Consider the following 6,878-nt stretch of genomic DNA (forward strand, 5'->3'; position numbering starts at 1 on the left):
GGGGCAGGGAGGAATGGAAGAGAGCTTTGTTTGTGTGCATACGTGTGTGCCTTTGTGTGTGTACATATATGCATGTGTCTGTGTGTGATATGTGTGTGTGTGTGTCTCTGATGGGGGTACATGTCTATACATATGTCAGTGTATGCATATCTGTGGGCTTACAGTGTGGGGGGGGAGGTCTAGGTCACTCTGCCTATGCCTGTGTGGCTGTCCTGTAGGTCTATTTGTAGGTCTTTGCCTCTGTAATTTAGGTTGCATCTAAGTGCAGCTAGCAAGGGGCCCCCAATCTTGGTGCCTGGCAAACGATACTAGAACCTATCATCTCAACTACTACATTTGACTGCTTGCCCCTTGAGGACAGGCACCACTCGTGATTTTTCTCACTATTATGAGAACATATTAGACACAAAATACATATTTGTTGAATTAAAACTCAGAGAGGCCCCCACGTGGTTCACCTGCCTGGGAAGCCCCGGAAATCCCAAAGTCTCCCAGGGTGGGAGAGGAACGTCAGCCAGGCTGATCCCATTCCTAGCTCAGGACACAAGTCTCAGAGGACCTCTCCAACCTTCAGACTTTTGTTTGGTGTTCCCCTCTGGTCCAAAGGGGACCAGGGAACAGGGATCTAAGCTCTGCGGTAACCTTGCTGTGTGAACTTGAGAAGTCCCTTCCCCTCTCTGGACCTCAGGTTCCTCATCTGTTCACAGAGCAGGTTGGATTACAAACATCGAAGGCCACATCCAGTCTCAGCATGGTGTGGTTTTTACCTTCAAGCCCTTTGTTCAGTGGTCCCTGCCCAGCTAGACACTGGGTCCATGTAATTGCCTCTCAGAGCCTATTCTTGCTCCTTGTGTGGCCTCCCATGGTCCCCGCTCAGGCAGCAGGCAGAGGTCCTAACAAGTGCTGCTCTCCAAGGCTTCACACTGCTGCTGCGCTCTCTGCTATGTGTGCCCATGGGTCACCCCCAGGCATTAGAATTAAGAACACCTTTGCTAGAAACACACAGGTTGACATTTATAGGCTTGAGGAGGGAACATCTTGGGACAGTGGTGATGAAAACTGTAGTCCCCTAACACCTTGGCCTCTGGGCCTCTAGGGGAGGAAGCATTCTGTGAGCTCATTTTTCCAGAAAGTTGGGTTGGGGAGGGGGGAAGTGGGAGGTATCGCTGATGAAAATGCTAAAATTATCTTTTGTTTTAAGTGTTTCAGGTAGGAACCTTCCCTAGATGTATTACATGCTTCCCTGCCTTCTCAAACAAGAGGTGAAGCCTCATTTCATCTTCCCTTGATGACTCAGGGCCATTATAAAACATTAGTGATTGAATTGAGTTTTAATACAGCTGTGTCCTCAGGGCCGTGCAGGTCTGTTAGGCTATTTTCACCTACACTGAAAAAGCCAGGCTTTCCTTTTTTGTATTTTATTATTGCTCAGTGACAGAGTGTTAGCTGTCACTTATTTCAGGGGCCCTTCTCTCTCCATTCTTTACAACAGTAAGTCTGTTAGATAAGTACATGCCTACACTGTGTAGAAAATGAGTCTCTCAACTCCAGGCCGTGGGGTTCTTTTATGAATAAAATACATGGTAGAATCCACTGTGACTACTCAGAAGCCTTTTTGTATCCAGCATTTCTTAGCCAAGTGACCCTAAAAAATATCTTTCTGTGGCTCAGCTTTCTGATCTATAAATAATAATATCTGCCTATAAAGATATTGCAACTGAACCTAAGGTTATATGCTACTAAAGCACTTAACACACAGCCTGGCAATAGTAACTACTCAATAAATATTATTTGCTTTTCTCTTTTTCCTTTTTTCCTTTTTTTTTTTCTCCTAAGGAGCAAAAACAGGCTGGGTTGTTTTACTCTTAAGTAGGATTCTTGTCTGAGTTTTGGAAATCAGTGACATTGCTGGAGAGCTACTTGAGTGCTGTGTGAGTGAAATGACTCACTCCTAAAGAATGCCTTGAGCTGCAAATAACAGAAAATCCAACTAACAGTGGCTTAAACAAATAGGTGTTTGCTTTTATTCTATTACAAGAAACATACAGGCAGATACCTGTTGGCATTAGTTTAGTGGCTTAATAATGTGAGGACAGGTCCTCTGTAATTCTTTTGGCCTCTGCCTCATGGTCACAATGTGGCTGCTGCAATTCCAGTCATCACATCCTTTTTCAAGACAGGAAGAAGGAGAGAGGGTGATGCTGTCTACTTTCCCAAACACCTACCATCCAGCAGATTTCCCTTTGTTTTATGGTCTAGAACTGGGTCACATGGTCACTGTTAAGGCAAGGATTCTGAAAAACAAGAAACAGGGTTGTCACAATTAACTTAGATCAAACATCACATCTCTCATGGGACTTAACCACATTCTCTCCCTGCTCCTATCCCCCATCCAGGGTTCTGCTAGTAAGAAAGAAGGGGAAATGGAAATTGTGTCAACAGCTAACATTGTTTTTTCCAGTGAGTATCATAATTCTTTCATTGTCTTAATTAGGAAATTTTGATTGCAAGTGACAGAAAGCCAAATCAGACCAACTTAAGCAAAAATAATTGGATAGAGAGAGCAATTAATAGAAACAGGAATGAAAGAAGGAAAGGACATAATATTTTATTATTATAGATTGTTATATTTATTACACATAAATAAATTGACTTATATTCCTGAGAAGTCTAGGAATAGTTTGACTTTCGGGAAGTCTAGGACTGAATGTGCAAATAACACTGGCAGAAGTTTGCCCTTCTCTGCCTTTTGTCTGTTCTGCTTTTCATTTGCTTAATGATCAGGTAGATTCTCCTGACACCTGATGGTGCCTGAGAGCTCCAAATTCTCATTCTCCCAGGCTCTTGCCCAGTAGAAAAAAGAGTGAGTCATTTCTCCCTGTCGCTGTAAGCCAAAGTTCCAGGATAAATGTTAGTTGGCTGTGATTGGATCACAGGCCCATCCCTGAACCAATCACAGTGACCATAGGGAGTTCAGGGCTCTGATTGGTAAGGCAGGTCTCAGACCTAACACTGGAGCAGAGGTTGGGTCAGCTGCCCCAAACCACTGTTCAAAATTGGAGGTCAGAATGGGCTGGATGTTTCTTGGAAATCAGGTGTGGAACCAGAGGAAGAGGGAATGAACACAGAGCAGGCAGAGAGCTTTGCAGTTTCCATCATAGATCTATGAATTGGAAAAACAGGAATTCTGGCCTCGTCTTACAGTGGGCAAAAGGGCCTTAGAAAGGCAAAATGACATGCCCAGAGCCATTTAGCTCATGGATGGTTAGGATGAATCCGGTGCATCTCGGCCCCCAGTGTTTCTCCTACACCACATCCTGAGCTGATGGACAACTGATCAACCCAGGGATTGTTCAGGGGCCATGGGACAAACTAGTCAGAGGAACCACCGAGAGAGACCACTGGTTCCGCATAGTGCTTTACGAAGCTCTTTTACCTCCATTGTCTTATTAGAGCTTCACACTACCCTGTGAGGAGGGCAGGCCCAGAGATAGATCCATTCTACGGAAAGAGAGGACAAGAAAGATGGTGATAGAGCACCCAGAGCAGAGGACTGCTAGTAACCCTTGCCATTTCTCCAGCACTTAGTTTGCGCCTGGCCCTGCATTATCTCATTCATCTCTCCACAGTGCTGTGAAGAAGGTACTATTAGCATTGTCTTTTGACAGACAGGTAGCTCAGATTCAGAAAAGTGAAACAACTTGCCCAAGATCACACAGTTAATAAGAAGAGAAGCTGGGGCTGGAAGCAAGTCTGTTTTAAAAAACTGGGCCCTAAATAAATAAAGGAGGCTCCACCCAAGCTGGGTTCTTAGTAAAAACAAACTGGCCTACGATCTAAGGATCGATCTAAGGATCGAAGGGGTAGACATTTGGGGTGCCTGGAAAGCCTGGCATAGGCAGGATGAGTATCAGGAAGGCAGCCCCAAAAAGCATCAACAAGGAGTCCCTTTTTCCTGCTTCATGACACCTGGAGTTATGCCCCCTCTGCTTTCCTTCTGTTCCTCCCCCCAACATTATCTATTCATGACAGCTTCAGCCCAAAGGTCTGTCCCCCAAAGTCCAGGGATCAGCTCAAGAGAGAGGATTTGGCTGGGAATCTTGGAACCTGCATTTGCGTCTATCCCTAGCTAGCTGGATGAACCTAAGAAAAGCCCCCTCTCTGGGCCTCAGTTTCCCCACCGGCAAAAGGAGCCAGTTGGCCTCTGTAATCTCCAAAGGCACGTCCAGCTCCAGCCAGAATCATTGTCTCAGGTTCCAAGATTTCTCCACCCCTCATGGTAGCTTCAGATTTCTTGCCTGAGGGAAGAGCCCGGGCAAGTTGCTACAATTCAGCTCTCTCACAGCAGAGGCAGAGAGGCATGGCTCCCAGCCCAGCAAGGAGTTTTACCTAACCTCAGCAAGCTGAGCAAATCCCTGAGAACAAAAAGGGGAGAGGACCCGGAGAGGGAGGGGATTGGGAGAGTCTATTCCTGCCTTGCTGAGCCAACTTTAACCCCTTCCACCCTCCCCCAGCAGCGGGAAGGCGAGGAGGGATTCAGGGCAGGGCGTGCTTGGGCTTCTAGGAACTGCTCTGTGCCCAAAGCCAACTTTCCCTAAGGGAGGCCTCCCAGAGAGCAGCTGCAGCTGAAGATCTCATTTGTCCTTCATAGACCCAGACACAGGATGTCACAGTTGGAAAGAGCTGGGAAGGGCTGCACTCCCTCATTTGCAAGTCAGGAGGCAGAGGCCCAAAGAGGGGGAATAACTTGCTGGGGATCACCTAGCTTTAGACTCAGAGGGAGGAGCCTGGATCAGCACAGTGCCAAACACATAGATTAATAAAATTTGTTGAATGTCAGGAACCTAGGCCTCCTTGACTATACCATATTGCCTTTTAGGATTCTTAAAGTTTCCATCCCAAAATTAGAAGCAGATTGTTGAGGCCTGTCTATAAATTCCTCACTTGAACCTGCAGTGACTAATTCGCCCAGGAGTGTGGGATCAAACCCACTGTGGCTATTAAAATTTAATACAAAGTCCCAGTGCCTTGGGGCTGTGCTTTTTTATTAGCCCTGGAACAGGGTGAAGCCTGCATGATCAGTCAGGCTGAGCCAAGAATGCTCAAGAGTCCCATCCCTGAGAAGCTCTGGGGGAGTACTCTTCCCCTCTGGAGGCATCCTGGGGAAGACCTTCTGAAAAAGAAATATCTTTTTCCTGTATCAGCCTTAATCATAGGCAAAGCGGGGATCTCTGCAGCCGAGAGAAGTATGTACTAATACAGATCACTCCCCTGCCCCTACCATTTCCCCCCATACAACTGACATTCCACCCTTCATATGAGGCAGACTCTCAGGTCTCCCAAAAGCCTCTGTGAATGTATGTGTAACCCACAAGGGAAGAAGGGGATGGGGGTCCAGACTGTTGGTGAATTGTAAGCAGGGGGCATATTTTTGAGCTGGGAAAGCAGCCAGACTGCATAGAAATTGGGATTCTGGGCTCCTGCAGCCAGTGAGGGTGCACAGGCCAGGAGAAGGCTTTGGGTGACCTGAGCATGGCAGTGGGGATGCAGCATAGCTGCCTTACCTACACTGATTGGTTAATTGTGGGACTGATAGTACTATGGGATAGCAGGTGGCTTGTGAGCCCAGGGATGCCTTCTTGGCCCAGCCTCCCTGGGAGGTCCTTGGGAGAAGCACAAGCTCTAGGGACTATTCCTGACCATTATGAGCATCGCTTTGTGCCTGGCATTGTGCTAGGCATCAGGGGTGAAGCAACAAAACCCACATGGTTCCTGTCCTCGAAGACAATGATGAGTAGGAAACACAAAGGTCACCCTACTATATTTCAGATGTGCTCAAAAGCCAATGCTGAGCTCTTTGGCAAACTAGCCCCCACAGGGATCACTGAGCATGTTTAGTATTTATCGTTTATTAATTGTATCCCACATGCCTCTCCCTCTCTCACAAGCACATCCAGTCCATCAATGAGCCGTCTCAGCTCTACGTCCAAAACACACCCCTGAGCTCCACCTGCCCCTCACCCTAGATCCAGATGTCCTCTCTCCTCCTATGGATGGCCGTTCTTTCTGCCTCCTCTCTTGTCTCCCTTAGTCTGGTCTCCAAGAAGCAGCCAGAATGACTTGTTCTAAGATGTAAGTCACTCTCCTCCTAAAACCTTCCACGGACGTCCCATAGCCCCTATAATGAAGTGCACACTGTGTACCAGAGCCCCTGGAGAAGACCTTCGTCCCCTATCTCCTGCCCACCAGACACTCTCCCTTTCTGACAGGTCTTCTTTCAGCTCCTTGAAGATAACACACTCGTTTCTTTCTCTGCACCCCTGCACTTGCTGCTCCTCCTTGGAATGTTGGTCTCAGCTCACTGTCACTCAGATCTCAACTCAAAAGTCACCTCCTCAGAGAGGCTCCCTTGACTACTCTAACCAAAGCCGCTGCCGTGGCTCACTCTGTCGCATTCCCTTATTTTTATTGGTACAGTACTTACCAGTAACTGGAATCATCTTGTTTCTATGTTTATTGCCTGCCAATCACCATCCACTAGAAAGTATGCCCCTTCAGGGCAGGATTTCTATCTTATTTTTTCACCACAATTTACATAGCCCCTAGAACCAGTGCCCAGTAGGGTCTTCAAAAATTTTTGTGGCCTCAGGGCACCTACGTGGCTCAGTCGGTGAAGTGTCCGACTCTTGATCTCAACTCAGGTCTTGATCTCAGGGTCCTGAGATTGAGTCCCTCACTGGGCTCCAGGCTGGGTGTGGACCCCACTTAAAAAAAAAAATTCCAAAAAAAAGAATTTTGTGGCCTCATTAAATGACTTGCCCAATGCTCAGACATACATTTTGGAAAGGAACGTAGAACTTAAATCCATCTACCTATTT

Source organism: Ursus arctos, unplaced genomic scaffold, assembly GCF_023065955.2.
Source record: "Ursus arctos isolate Adak ecotype North America unplaced genomic scaffold, UrsArc2.0 scaffold_15, whole genome shotgun sequence".
In the NCBI taxonomy this organism is placed as follows: domain Eukaryota; kingdom Metazoa; phylum Chordata; class Mammalia; order Carnivora; family Ursidae; genus Ursus; species Ursus arctos.